At 38.0% G+C, this 15413-nt stretch overlaps 1 long non-coding RNA gene across 1 annotated transcript; it reads left to right on the top strand.

The window, feature by feature from the left end:
- The first annotated feature begins 8896 nt into the window (after positions 1-8896).
- On the top strand, positions 8897-14201 carry LOC113944774. Its single transcript, XR_003526791.1, has 3 exons — positions 8897-9012; positions 13176-13246; positions 13730-14201. It is a non-coding gene; the product is annotated as an uncharacterized LOC113944774 (long non-coding RNA).
- The last annotated feature ends 1212 nt before the right edge of the window (positions 14202-15413 follow it).

The following is a 15413-nucleotide window of genomic DNA, read 5'->3' as shown; positions in this document are numbered from 1 at the left end:
CATCAGGCAAAGGACGACCAGCCAGCCAAGGGAGGGCTCTGCACTGGTGCAGCCTCACCTTGAATATTGTGTGCAGTTTTGGGCACCACAATATAAGAAAGATATTAAGCTATTGGAGAGTGTCCGAAGGAGTGCAACAAAGATGGTGAAGGGCTTTGAGGGGAAACTGTATGAGGACAGGCTGAGGACACTTGGTCTGTTCAGCCTGGAGAAAAGGAGACTGAGGGGAGACCTCATTGCAGTTACAACTTCCTTGTGAGGGAAAGAGGAGGGGCAGGCACTGATCTTTTCTCTGGTCACCGGTGACCAGTGACAGCACTTGAGGAAATGGCCTGAATTTGTGTCGAGGGGGGGTTAGATTGGATATTGGGAAAAGTTTCTTCACCCAGAGGATGGTTGGGCACTGGAACAGGTTCTCCAGGGAAGTGGTCACAGCACCAAGCCTGACAGAGTTTAAGATGTGTTTGGATGATACTCTTGGGCACATGGTGTGATTCTTGAGAATGGTCCTGTGCAGGGCCAGGAGCTGGAATCATGGATCCTTGTAGGTCCCTTCCAACTTGGCATATTCTGTGATTCTGTGAGATTCTGAGTTCTTTTACTCCATTATAAATCCAAAGTAATTCAGGTTGACACTGAAATCTCCCATCTCCCTCTACAGTCTTCATTTCCAGGCTGTAAACAAAGGACTATAGCTGAAGTGATGACTCTCATCAGGTCTTTTGACAACAATAAAGTCCATTCTCTTTGCTGCCATTACCCTGTAAGTTCCAGAACATAATCTAACACACATAAAATCCTTGCTTCCCACTTGTATTAATGTCAAGGTAAACTGTGCACTCAGCTTGTCAGACTTTCTTTTCATGAACAGTACCTGGTTTCCTTTAATCTCAAATTGGATTATGCCCTTTGTACGGGAGCACAAGAGTTGAAAGTTTCCATCTTGACCACCAATCATGATGATGAAACATGTATGAAGATTATATGCTTTATAAGTAAACTTTAGGGACCCATTTGTCCTGTACTGAGGTAAGTATAAACAAACACTTCCTTGAAATCTCCCAAGTGCTTATACTACTTGCAGTCTTACTTCTATGTAATTGAATAGAACAATTATGCTTTCATACAGACTGAGACTGCAAAATATGTTAAAACTTGATCTTCCCAGTCTAGCAACATACATAAAATTTGCTAAGCCACAGAAGTGAACAAAACTAATGAAAAGTTCCATTCCTTGTTAATTTGATGCATATGTTCTGAGTGGGTGAGAAGGAACAGAGCAGGAGAGGGCAGGCTTGTGCCAAAGTTCAGGGTCAAGAAACTATGGAATTTTAGCCCAGTCTCAGAGATTGATCTGTGGATTTCTGGGGCTGGTAGACCACAACGATTTAACAGGTATATGTAAACTGTAGAAAAGTTCTTTCTGAGATACATCTTAATAATGAGAGGTAATCAAAAAGGTATGCGTGTTGTCTGTGTTGGCATTGTGGATCAGTCTTATATGGAAAGACTAAAATTATCAAGGTGAATTTATAAAATGATGGACACTGCTTGGGAGCCTGATATGCCTCAGAGTAAAGCTTTGTAACTTCAAGGTCACATTAACATAGTTTTATTACTACTTTCTTCAGTGCAGACCTGTTATCTGGAGAGTAGATATTATGTTCTGTGAAATTCACTATATGTGCGAAATCAAAAAAAAAAACAACTAAAAAGTGAGAGTGCAGCCCCACCTGGCAAGGAATATCATCCTTATAACCTATTCCTTGTTGCTGTTGGTGTATCTGTACCCAGCTATGCCACAGCTCCTGTGAGACAAGGTAGAAAATGTGAAGTGCAAGACAGTGGAGTGCATTGTGAGCCTGCAATACAGCTTTCTTGTACTGACTCTCATTATGTCCCCTGTGTTTGTAGTTTGTCCATTTGTGGGCCATTATAAACAGTGTAATTTAAAAAAAAAAAAAACTAGTTCAGTGTTCCAGCTGGCTAGCAGTATTCTGCCTTACATTGTTCAGTCTGTTTTACTCTGTGTTTGCATTCATTTTAATAGCCAAAAATATTGTGTGTGGCTGCTGTACCACTCAAGAGGTAGATGAGTTTTGAAGGTAATGTGAAATGATTCTCTCATAGCTTGCAATGTAGTTTGGGAGTGGAGGCACTGCATTGATATAAGATGATGATTTAAGTTTTGGCAGACATTGAGTAACAATTACCATGCATTTTGCCTCCAAATTCTCCTAATTCAACTTAATAGGCAAATCATGTTTTCTCTCTGCTTTCCCGATCATCCCCCATTAACCTGCAGTCTTTGATAAATATGCATTGCCTCATAATGTTGCATAAACATTTTTTAGATGGTAAATAGAGAATAAACAAAACCCAAGTTAAAATGATATTAAAGACTTTGATGGCTTATTAATCATTTATACAAAGCTTATTAATCAATTGGATACTTTAAACCAAAATGCTTTCTTCCAAAATCAGAGAACAGAGGCAATGCTGACCTTTTCTCTATTATGAGATAAAGGCTGGTAGGAGGCAGTTCTCCATCATCTCTAACTCACTTTTAAAAGTTCAGACTCTAGGAACAGGAGTACTTCTCCATACTAACTCACTGTCTGTGTCTACATGTGAATCTGATTCAGGGGCTTTGTGTGCTCCTGCCAAAAAGGTCACCATATACAAAAACCTGTCTTTCTCCTCCATCACGTTTTTTTCCTCTTTGTTTGGTCTTTCATTCACTGCTAAGTTTTTCTGTCTCTCTGTCAAATTTCTTCAGGGTCTTGTGAATAAATAAACAGTGTTAACTCTGCTTTGTGTGCCCAAGAACTAATTGATTTAAAAACCATGAAAAGCCTTCCCCCAAATCAGCTTTTCTCTGCCAGAGGTTTCAGGGTTTCAGCACCCCAAGTGAGAGCACAGCAATACAAATCACTGGTTCAGTTGAGTGAGTGCCAGGTTGGGACATGGATATGGACACTGGAGGCCTGGGAGAAACCAATGATGGCAGGACTACTCATGATGGAAAAGGAAACTTCATTCCCATGGAAATCTGGAGAAAGGTGGAAATAAGCAGCGAGGAGTGTAAAGACAGTAGAACTGATAGACTTTCTGCAATGAATCTTAAAAGGTAAATTGACTACTATTTGTAAAATGATACTTGTCAGGCTGGTTATATTTTTACTTTCAGACTTCCTCAGATAGAAGCTCTGGTTCACTATCCCTGTGCAGCTGGGCCACGATGGCAAAAGCAGTTGAGTCCCTAAAGATATGTAATCATAGCATAATTCTCAGCTTCTACATCAGAGCTGTAGTAAGTAGTTGCTCTTACTCAAGTAATTCTGTTTAATGTATTCTTAAAGTTACTTGGGAAAATCTGGGTAATTTGAAATCAACAGCAAACTTATGTTCATTTTTTAAGGGCCAAGACTTTACCTGTAATTTAAACAAGGAAGATCATATTTTGGCATGTGTTAAACTTGTCATGTCGAAGCATAATTTTTTCATAAGTGTTTAACTTGCCTGGCTGAACAGGAGTTAAAGGATACACAGCCTGGTCCACATTTAAACATGTTAGCTGGACCATGTTAAAATTCACTCTTTAATTCCTAGTCTAGACAAAGTCACACTCTATAGGAGAGGGAAGAAACTGTCTACAATCTGGGTGATTAATGGGCTGAAAGCAGATGTGAGATATGAAAGAGTTTGTAAGCCTCCTTTACTACCTGGAGGTAAAGTTTGGCTGTCACAGGCAAGAGAAAAGGGATAAATTTCAAAGAAGGCTGAAACTGCAGCCAAAATGCATTAAATGATTACACAGCCAGGACTTACTTTGATCACACCTCAAAAGTAAAACAAACACAAGCATGAAGAAGAAAGGTTCTTTCCCCCCCAAAATAGCTCAAAAGGATGAATTCATTAAAGAAAAACAAGCACTCTGGGGCAACGGTACCAAACATGGTGTGGTGTTTTAAATCCCTCATCCCTACAGTAAGGGTGAATGTGACTCTGCTTAGGGCAGTGGTCTAACCCTGAAGTTTCACTTGATCCCCAGGGAGACATGGGGGTTGCTATGAACCTTTGCATACCTGTGAGCTATCCAGAAGAAAGCACAGCCTCGCTAATGCACTCTATGCAGGCTGGTATGCATGTAACCTGACACAGGAATCATCAAATAGCTGGAGATCAGTGCCAATGGAAAAAAGAACCAAGGTACCAAGAAAGAAAATAAAATAATACCAGCTTACATGGACAAACATCTGTGCAATGTAGAGCTGCAGAACCTGGTGTCATCATTTCCATTTTAAAGACAGAAAACTAGAGAAGGGAGATAGATATGAAATAGTTTATTCCAGTCATCCAGGCTGTGAAAGGTAAAAATCCTAGATATCTGTTTCAATCTGCTGCTGTCTTGTAAACACCTACTGGGAAAGAAAGAGGGAAAGTATATTCATATGTATTCTGGTTTGGACTCAAAGGAACAGGCAGCATAATGAATAAAGTATATTCTCTCTTGTGACTGGAGTTTAATCAAGATAATTTTGCAATTTGGGAAGGCAAAGTAGCTTGTCTGTTTGTTTAGGTAGTTTAACCCCTAAGATTGTCTGAAAAACACATCAGATTTCAACATCACTTCAGTTTTAAAATCTTGCTCTGTATATTTTGTTACAGGAAACAGTCAAGTTCCCTGGGTATATACAGTTTATAACAGATGTTTCTGTTCAAGCCCACATCTGATAGTATTTGGCACTTTACACTTTCAAACCTTCAAGTCTGAAAGTGACTTAAAAGTTTTAAGTAACTTTATCATATAATTGTGAGACGTGCAAAAGACTAGAGTCCTGTTTCCCTGCCCTGTTTTTCCTGAATATGTAAGAAAAAATCCATGTAAAGCTCAACGAAAGGCACCATCACTCTCTTGTCTGAGAGCTTATATTCAAGAGACTGAGCAGAATTTGCAGAGACCTGTGTCTTGTGTAGTTTTACCCATCTGTGGATTAAAGAACATTCTACCAAGAGAGAAGGTGGGATCTCTAGGTTACCTTGTTCTTTTCTGTGGACTGTCTGCATTACTTCATGCATCACACACAGGCTCAGATTCTCAATTTACCCATATTCCAAAAGGTGAGGTTGCATATTATCTCTTTCTAAAAATATTTGAGAGTTAAGGTTGCAAAGTTTGTTTTAAAATGCCTAGTATTACTTAGGGATGATTTATAATTTATAGCAGATATTCTCATTTGTTTGTGAGGGGGAAGAAGCCTTCTAAAATCTTAGTAAGAAAATGCATAAACAAATTTAGCTTATGCCGGGTGATTTCTTGGAAAGTTAAGCTGGTTGAGATTGTTACTTACTTATTTATTTATTTTTAATATTGCTAGCAAAAGCTCCAACAACGTAAAGATATACAAGCAAAAATGCCCTTCTATGTGGATATTTAACTGTGCACACACCAGGAGCTTTTTTTCTGGCAGGAAAACTTTTATGGTGCAGAGTAAGTCTACAATCACACTTTATGTAATTCCAACAGCTGTAAGTGTATCTAATTTGAAAAATATTACTCTGATAATATGTCAGAAAATAAACATAAATCAAACAGAACCTGAAAAAAGTCTTTTTTTTTTACTTAAAAGAAAAATTCTGATATCAAAAATAACAGTAAAGACTGGTTTCAATAAGCAATAAAGCAATACTGGCTTTTCCCCCTCTTTTTTGCATTTTTATGTTTCAAGGTTTTTTTACATATTTTTTTTAAAAAAGGAAAAATGCCATATAATTACTGTCACGCTTTTACTAGCACCCTCTTCAACTTTGATGGCAATAAGTAATATGAAAGTCTCAGTTCCTCTGTCAAGAGAAAGGGTGAAGTCTTCATTTACTTCTAGTGTAATAGATTAAACTAGAGAATCCATTTTAGTCAGGGAAGAGTGGATGTTGGTGAAGTTATGAGCTTACTGCACCTTTTAAAATGAAATATTTAAACAAGTGGAACCTTATGTGGTTGATGCATTAAGCTGACATAGGATGTAAATCAAACAACACCTAAATGTCCTTTAACAAAGTCAATTATATTATATAAGCGTAGCAGAGATGGGACTCCTTTATCCTGTGCATCTGTCAGTTTCTTCTCTTGAGATAAAAAACCTTTCCACAGACGCAGAATATCATTTGTAACCACTCACTATTGTGCTATAAACTTAAAAGAAATTAAACAAAAATGTAGTCTTTATTAATGTTATTGAAAAATGGTGTTCCATAATCAAAACATCTACTGGAAACATCTACTCAGTTCCTGAAATCATCTCTATTAGATTATGTAGATACCATCTATGAAAATACTTCTAAACTTAATCTGTCGAGACTTCAAAGAGTCTATAAGCAAATACTTAGATTTGCATTAGATTTTTGACTTTGAAATCCATTATTGTAAGTTCCTTACTGACTTTGATGTGCTACCTTTACACCTCCTCTGTGAGAAAGGAGGTGTAAAGGCAGCACATTAGTTTATAGATGTTCACAGACTGTTTTTCGGATAAGGCCATTTAAATCTCTTTTGAAGGTCAATCCCAGCTCTTATCATTCAAGAAGTAATAATAACAGAGAGAGTCTGCCTAGAGTAAGGACTGCTTTAAAACACAAAATAGCAGGGGTGGAATGAACTTACTTAACTCTTGACCTAGCACAATATCAGCATTCTAGTGTTTTGCTGTGACAATGCCCTGCTAAGGCATAGTGTGAAATTTCAATATAGGTGTATGGAATTAAATGATTAAGGAGAACAAGAGGTTGCAGCTGTTTACAGCTGGCTTATTTTTTACTTTAATTTCTTTGATTTCCTTGTGGTTGTTTGTTGCAATTAATAATGTATTGAGGAATCATTAAAATAGCATTTGAAACATACAGTGATGCCCCATGTTCAAACACAGGACAAGAATTTCCGTTTTGCAAATGCTAACATTTTCAAACCTGGCTGGCTAAATTTAGACTTTGAAAATAATCTGGAAGCAGCTTCCTTGCTTTTTCTAGACCTAATTTTTCTCTTCACTAGACCCCTCTATTTACCACGGAATTGGGCCTGGTTTGGATCTTTTCTGCCCTTCTTGTATGAATGTCACTTTTCTATAAGTCATAAGACAAATTTTGAATAATTTTGGAATATTATTGTTTTGCTTCTTGTCAGTGTTTCTCCCCAGTCAATAAAAATGAGAAGGATCTATTCTAATGAGACAGAAAAATGCTATGAACAAAATAGCGCTGTCATAATCCCATCCAACAGGTTACAAAAGTGATCAATATCAAAGAAATCTATAGGTGAATGTGCAAATCTGAAGGGATCCAAACTACTCCTATAAAAAGAACAGGGCCAGACTGATTTCAGAAACTTTATGCTGTCATGTTTGCAGTTGTGTTTTGAGATGCCACGATTGCTTCTGTGTTTGTTTTCCTGCGGTCAGGAAAATACAGGTACATATTGCATTTTGCAAGGTTTTTGGAGAAAGTAGCTTTAGAATGGGCTGTTTTATTTCCAAAGGGATCTTCTTACCCAAATTATTTGCAAAATATACAAAGTTTTATAAGAAGACAAGCTATTTTAAAGTTTATATTTAAATGATGGATAAAAGTGAGAAAAGTCAGATATGTCGTTCATCAACCCACTTAAATGCAAGCAGCACCTAAAAGTGCTGTTTCAGCATAATACATTGGTGCTACAATCCCTTATGTGTTTTCTCACTTAAACAGCTTCAGACCCCAGATTTGCTTCTGTTGATTTTAGGTGCTTATCAAGTCCACATTTTGAATGATTCTTGTGCTTCTCCACAGAGCAACAGAGGCAAGGAAGATTTGTCACCCACTTTTCTGCAAATGGAAGTGATGCATAGAGGTGAAATGATTTAGTGTTTCACAGACACTCCGTCAGGGCAAGTACTTGAGATCACCATTCCTAAGGTCAAGGTGAGTTTGGATCATTGCAGTAGCCTGTCTTTTTGGATCTAGAGCTTACTTCACAGCTTTTGCAGTGGGAGAAGGAAAATTCATATATATGAGCCACTCTTCAGCATGCAGTTATAAGGACTGTTGGACAACTTAACACCAGTTATGGATTGCATTGAAAGAATTTTCTTTAGAGGTAGTGCTTGGGTGATTTTTTTGTCACTACAATAAGTGTATTGCTCTGACTGCTCTAACTTCACAGGCAGGTCGAAGCATTTGTGCCACAATCTGTACTGTGGAAGGCTAGAGGAAAGCAACAGCTTGTGGGTAGAAAGGCTACTAAGCCCTCTGCACACCAGGAAACAGTTTTTTATGCTGAACTTTTCATTCTGGCCTAGAAATAAAAGCAATCCTAATGTAGGTCAGGAGGAAAAGAAGTAGTTTAGGCCTCTTACCCTAAGCTTACATGCTGTAGTCAGGATCATTCACGTCACTAATGTCAAACACTAGATTTAGATAGTTAAAACTTTAACTCCTGTAGCAATGATGAGGAATATCCAGGATCTACTTAGATAAATGTAAGCTTATATTCCTTAAATGCAAATGAAAAGCAGTATGCCTCAAATTCTTAAGACACTGGCTGAATCTGACTCAGGAACTTCAGTGTACATATATAGAAGGATCAAAGTAAAACTTCTTTTACAAATACTTTTCTAAAGATTCATAATTTTAAGACTCCAGTATTATTTCTTTAAAACCTTCTCATGTATCATATTCCTTCCCTTCCTAGTTAAAAAAATAAAAATACGTGCCTCTCCCCTCCCCCAATAAACCCCAAAAGTGCCCAGCTGGATCATTGCATAGGATCTCAAATTCTGCTCATCTATGATGTAGTTCTGCTTGGGGTCCAGTTGTCCCCTTTTCCTCCTGACCTGACAACAGCAGTGTATTTTCTGTCTGCCTGAAGATCACTGGAGAAGTGCCAGTCATAATCTTCCCCTTATTGATTCTGGCCAGCAGCTATTGACAGCTTTAAAAAGATTATGTTTTAATTGGGGATCAGATAGATGGCATTTTAAGGTATTTAATTTCACTTTGCAACTGACTATAGATTATCTGAGTGGTTCCACAACTCAAGGAGGATAAAGATGAATGTGTTGTCCTTTTCTTTAGGTGACCCTGAGTGCAAATGTAGCTCAAGCTAAAGTGACTGAAAATCTTTTTCTATCACTGGACTGAAAAGGTTGAATGTGAATTCATTAGTATTATCTTTGTTTAAGGCACAATATCTATATCTCACCAAGCTCACATCTTTAGTGGTCCCACTTGTTCTCATGTGGTTTAAGAGAAAATAGACTGGTGAGGTAATTAAAAAAAAGTCAAGACAAAGGGTTAGAATTTGCTTGTCTTGAGACTTTCATGTTCACTTACAACTCCGCAGAGTGGATGTGCACAAGTACCATCAAAAAGATTGTATGGAGGTCCCTAATTTGATGGTGATTTCTTCTTCTTGAAAAGAAGGCTCAAGCAATGCTGGAAAAACAGCTTCCTAAAACTCCCTTCATTCAAAAGAATGAAGATACTCTTACAACGAAAAGCAGTTCAAGAGACAAGCAGTCAAAAACAAATACTAAATTCTGAGACCTACAAACATCTGTGTAGCTCAACTTGAACAGCCAAAGTCCAGTCGTTTCAACTTCAGGCTCAAAATTGTCTGTTGGACAGTCTGAAGGTGCTTTCAAGAAATCTAGATCCATCTCACCAGGAGATGCTTAGTAACACATACCGATGAAGTTTAGAACTTAGTGTCCTGTGTATGCCAGATGCACCAAGGATTTACTGGGCTGTATTGGAGGAAAATTTTTCCCAGAGATGCCTTTTTTTTTATGTGTCTGGGTTTGATCTGATGGTTCTCAAATCAAGAAAAGGGATCATATTTTCCAATATCCATCTAAGTATTGCAGAGAAATTCATCATCTTGCACAGGACAAATCTAATGTGTCTCAAAGGTATCACCTTCACACAATAATACCTAGCACATTATTAATGATTTCCATGCAGTACTCTATATACAAATATTGAAATTTTAGTTAAGATAAAACCTTGAAAGACCCTTTGTTGCTTAATTTCATTATCAAAGAACAAGGTAGTTGCTGTCCATACTATCCTAGAGCCCACTGAAGAATCATAAAAGAAAGTTTGTTTGTCTTGCATAATTGTTGTAAGACACATTTGTATGCTGGTGAGCAACTATTGAATAGAGTTAGTATTCCTGATACATCAATAGATAAAAGGAAGACCCAATTTATTTAGTAGGAGGAGGATCTAAAAAATCCCTCTTAAAAAGTGAAGTGAATGATTTAAAATATTTGTTCCCTTGAAATTCTTTATATATTTTCAAAATAAATTTAATAGGTGAAATATAGTCTTTGTACTTTCTCATCCCACTTATTCCAAAGGACCTAGTGCCAGTCATTAAATCTCTTCACTATCTCCCAGACTTGCAAGCCAACAGATTCCCTGAGTTGCGAATGGAGAGTGATAAATAAAGTGTGATAGGGATACGTAAAACAGACCAAATGAATTGTGCATGGAAAATATCTAAGTCCTTCCTCTGATGATAGAACCACCTCAATTCTAGAATTGTGAGATGCATCCCAACTTCTTTTATCTGAGGGTGCCTACCATAGTTAGACCTTGTCTGTAGCAACACATGGTAAGGAAGGGATTTATTTTCTCTGCAATACTACCACAGGCCCTGAAACCTTTTTTCCCTACTGCCTTTTCAGAGTCTTAATACCACACAGTGAGGAACGAATTCCTCCTCACACAGTTCCTGTGGGATTGGTAAACACAGTTATTATCCCTATAGCACTGCTGGAGACCTGGAGCTTGGGCTGTTGGGAATGTCCAAGGTTATAGGTAAGTCAGCAGGACAACAAGGAGCTGAGAGCCAGGATCACATCCTGACAAGAACATAATTTATTTTCCTCAGTAGAAATCTAACTAAATAGTAAATGTAAGGGAAATCAGAATGAGGGTGACTTCTGTGGACTTTGCAGAAGTGATAAGCTTTTAGAGGAAGTTAAAAGTAAGGTGTCCTTTACTCTGGGTTCAAGATTTTCTGGTGTTGGCAGAATATAAGATTCTTGTTTTCCTTGTTGTCTTGAGGAGCTGGTTGAAGCAGCATGACTTTAGAAAGTCTTGCAGAAATATAGAGAAAGTACTTTCAGTCCTGTGGCCTCTTGAACGGCTCCTCTTTTATTCCACTTTTTAACTTACAAAATTTACCCCTTCTTGCTGGAACAGCAGTCAGATATTGTTCAAAAAGTTGGCAGAAAAAAAATACATTATTTTGACGAAAGATGGAAGAGATGAGGCTGGAGGAACAGAACAAAAATATGAAGTAAGATGATGGATCGCTGGGCACTAACCAATCGAGCTGATCAGAATAGTGAGCTGCAGTCAGAGAGGGTGCAGGCCATTTATTTGGCAGCAGTGCTCAGACAGCTTACAGGAGGGTGACACAGATATTAGGGAGGGAAAGGGAGAAGGGAGGTTGCAGTAATCAAAAGGAGAGATGAGTGTACTGCAGAACTTTAACTACCCACTAAGGACAGACTTTCAGAAATGCCAAGAAAACCAGTGTGCAGCAACTGCTTTCATACAAAGGATTTAATGAAATAACTTCCAAGCCCATGTTGAGAAGGCAGTATTAATTTGTTCTCCCAAGCTTATATGTTGAGCAGCAATTTATATTTCATGCACTAACTCTCATATGGGCCAAGAACCAAAGAAAATAGGCTTTCCTGTGGCTAGCAATGAGGATAGTGCTTTTTCTCTTTACATCAGACTGTTTCCTTACATATCCCAGTGCTATTTCCTTACATTTGAAAAGACTTTATTTGTGGCTGAGGTCAGACTGACAGGCTCCAGGGAAACAGCATCAAACTGCCCCCATAAATTTCATTCTCAGAAAGTGGGTGACTCCATTCCAGGATAATTTGGCTGATGCTTTATTGTTGTCAATCCATAAAAACAATTATAAATATAACAATCAAATAATTGAATTTTAGTCATTGTCCATGATTTCTGTTCTCACAAAATAGCTCTGATGAGAAATAACTTTGCTCATTCCTTAGCTACTTCTTTGACCTGGTCTGAATTCAGGACAATCTTTTTCATCTCCACATGGAAGTCAACCTCTTGGTCTTTCCCAGACTCAGTCTCAGCCTGGGTTATATTAATTTGCTTTTAGTGGTCAGCAAGCTCAAGGAAAATCTATGCTCAGCTGCTCCCTGCTGTTTAATGGGCTGATTCAACATCAGAGAGGGAGAGGTTTCGCGCATTTTCCTCAATTTTATCCTTCTTGCTCCTGATTCACTCATTCAACTATGCTAGTGATGGGAACGGTGGGACTCCACATATATAGATGCAATCCCAGCAGACACTGATATTTGAAGCACTGTATTCTATAGACTTGCTTTGAGCAAGGTTAGTCAACTCAGCGCTTAAAAAGCTGGCAGCCATCTGGAGCCCAGCCTACGCCAGAGTTCAAAATTGTTTCCTTCACTGTTGGTAGCAACAATGGGGAGGGGGGTGGTGGGTTGAAAGCTTTCTTAGAAGCAGAATTGGAGAAGAGGAGAATTCACTGCAGGCTGAAGTCACGAGGTAACCCCAGATCCTAAAGGTTCATGGACACTGTGCCCTGTAGTGCAACCTCTGCTTAGAGGCATCATTAAACTCCTGATAATTAGTAAGTCATTAGGTTTTGACTACACTTAAAGGTTAAAAGGAGAAACTTTGGTGATGGATATTTTGTAATTTTCTTTCTCATGTGTTATGTATTCTCTTTGTGCTAAGTGATTCTGGCACTCATCTCTTACCCACAAGCTGAAATCAGCTCATATTGAAACTCTTCTTTGAAAACAACCCAAAAGTTATATCAACTTTTCATAAATTGAGGCCACATTAAAAAAAATAGTGAGTAGGAAAAGTTTAACACCAGTGACTGTTTAATGTTTGATCAGAGCCTTGGAGATGTGCATTTGATAGCAAGCTAGAGAGCTGTACTACAGCACTGCAGTGCAAAACTGCGAGATGACTACCTAAGCCTCGATGAGATAATGTGGGGCATGTCATTTCCTGCAGTCAATATTTCCTGTAGTGACTCCTCCAATATGATCTTGCCTGATTAAGTGTTGTTTGACGACTTCTATCATTGTCCATCTTTTTATCCACAGAGTAGTCAAAGCTGTCTTGCAGTATTTGGAACAAATCTCAAGCAATACATTTCAGGCTCAAGACAGAAAAAGTGAGTCACCCATAGTATTCCCACGGAATTTAATCTAATATTCTTAGGACATTTTTGGTAACAGCTAAAGTGCTGTAGCAGGATAACTATAATCTAGAAATTATTTGCAACATATTTTGTACTTTGGGGGTAGTATTCTCACATAGTGACCTGTGTAAAGCACATGCAGAATTTTTTGTCTGCTTCTGACTTTTAAAGTGAGGAAAATTCAGTAATGATTGTTCTTCAGAGTGTTGAATGTGCTTCAGTTCATTCCATGCTTGTAGAACAAATTGAGGACTAAAAATAAAAATGAAATAATAATAAAAAAAAGAAAGTAAACAAAGAAAACAGTACCATACCATGTGGCATGGTGGAATGAGTGGAGGCGAGGATTGTGAGGGACGGTCTCTATAACATCTGGCTCTCTAGGTTTGTCATGTTGAACAGAGGGAAAAATCACAGTTTGTCTATAACTCTTTTGAACTGCCTTTCTTGATATAGACTACAGCTTCCCTGAAAACTTCAGCATTTGTGGAACCAGCTCTGTGTCCCATCCCCTTGGCAGCCTGTCGCAGCTCAGAGGACATCTGAAGGCTACTGAGAATCACAAGACTAGTCTTACATCCTAAGAATTCTTTGCTTCTGCAATAGCTTGAGGGTGCCAGAGTCGCTGTGGATGGCTGCATTAAACCTTGACACTGCCCATGGTTACCAGCAGATCTTGTCAGCAAAACATCCTAAGAGCAGTGTGCATGTAGCTTGTCATATTAGAGAGAAAACATTCCTCTTAGCCTCATGTGAGGGATCTATATTTGCATTCATCCTGCCTAGATCTGGGATTTTTACATGGAATCATGTGAAGCTGCAATTAAAACCAGAAGCTTGGCTCCCTTTTCAGGTTTTTACTGAGTAATAGATTATTTTACCTGCAGATAGCAGCAAACTCCTATACATTGTAGAATGAGATCTTAGTCATGGGGAAGTATTTATTTACTTTTCAATAAAATAAAATAGAAAATCAGTATTTCTCTACCAAACTGATGAATCATGGCACATTTATTTTGTTAGCAGGTTTTGTTAGATTATATGATATCTTGTCTGACACAGTGGCATGCACTCGCTGCAGTAGCTGCTTCTACTATAGTATGTACAGGTAAAAATGAGTAGGAGGAAAGGGTATAAGTGTAAAGTGTATGATTCAGACTTTACTTAACCAAGTCTAAGATAAGAGTCTACAAGAAAAGCAGTTTCCATTTTTTCGGGGAGTATAAATTGATATCTTAAATGGATGAGAAATAAAAATACTTTGCAATGGGGATCACCTAAAGGCTTCATCCCTTAAGTATCAATAGAGAATAGTATCTACAATCCAAGATACTATTGTAGCAATAGGTTATAGAGAGGGCTGAGTAGGATGTCAAAAAGACTTGTGAGTTACAATAACCTCCCCCCCCCAAATACAGTCATCTTTTGCTTTGCTTGCTGCATTGTTGCTTTTAATCTCTTTTTAATTTTTTTTGCATTCTTAATTTCATTTTTCTGACAGAAATTACATTGTTAATATTATACAAAGTGGACTTGTTCATGCATATTATACATTTACTTTGATCTGACTTACTTGATAATGAAAGAATTTTCTGGACCATTGAAGAAATTGAATATAAAATGAGGGTGCATGAACAGACAGAAACTGTGTAGTCATGCAATATTTTGGTCCATGAGGCCTGGGATCCCCATTATGATACATTTATGGTACAGATTTTTGCCTCTTGTTTTCTGACCTGCAACTGCTGAATAACAATTACCTTGGACAATCACGGCAAACAGTGTTATATGACACAGTATGGTATTCTCATTCTTATCGGCTGCCAATATTTAGACTGCAGTCACTCCAGAAAATATGTAAACAGGTGCCACACAAAGACATTCCTTCACTCACTGGTGTGATCTTGAAATTGGAAAATTTGTATGATCACAGAAATCCCTTTATCTTTTCTGGTGATGGTTCTTTTTAGCATCGGTGGCACACGGTAGAGTGGTACACTTTCAGAGGGCAGTTCACAGGCACACATTGGAGACTTTTAACCTCCTTACATGAAAAGGATATTTTCAAAGCTGAGGCTGGGCAGTCTAAAATTGTCCTGAAAGTCTTGAGTGCTTAAGGTCTCAGGCAGGCAGCAAGTCA

This window comes from Corapipo altera, unplaced genomic scaffold (assembly GCF_003945725.1).
Source record: "Corapipo altera isolate COAL_440 unplaced genomic scaffold, ASM394572v1 23, whole genome shotgun sequence".
In the NCBI taxonomy this organism is placed as follows: domain Eukaryota; kingdom Metazoa; phylum Chordata; class Aves; order Passeriformes; family Pipridae; genus Corapipo; species Corapipo altera.
Note: the sequence above shows the minus strand (reverse complement) of the source record. Positions and strands in the feature narration are given on the sequence as shown.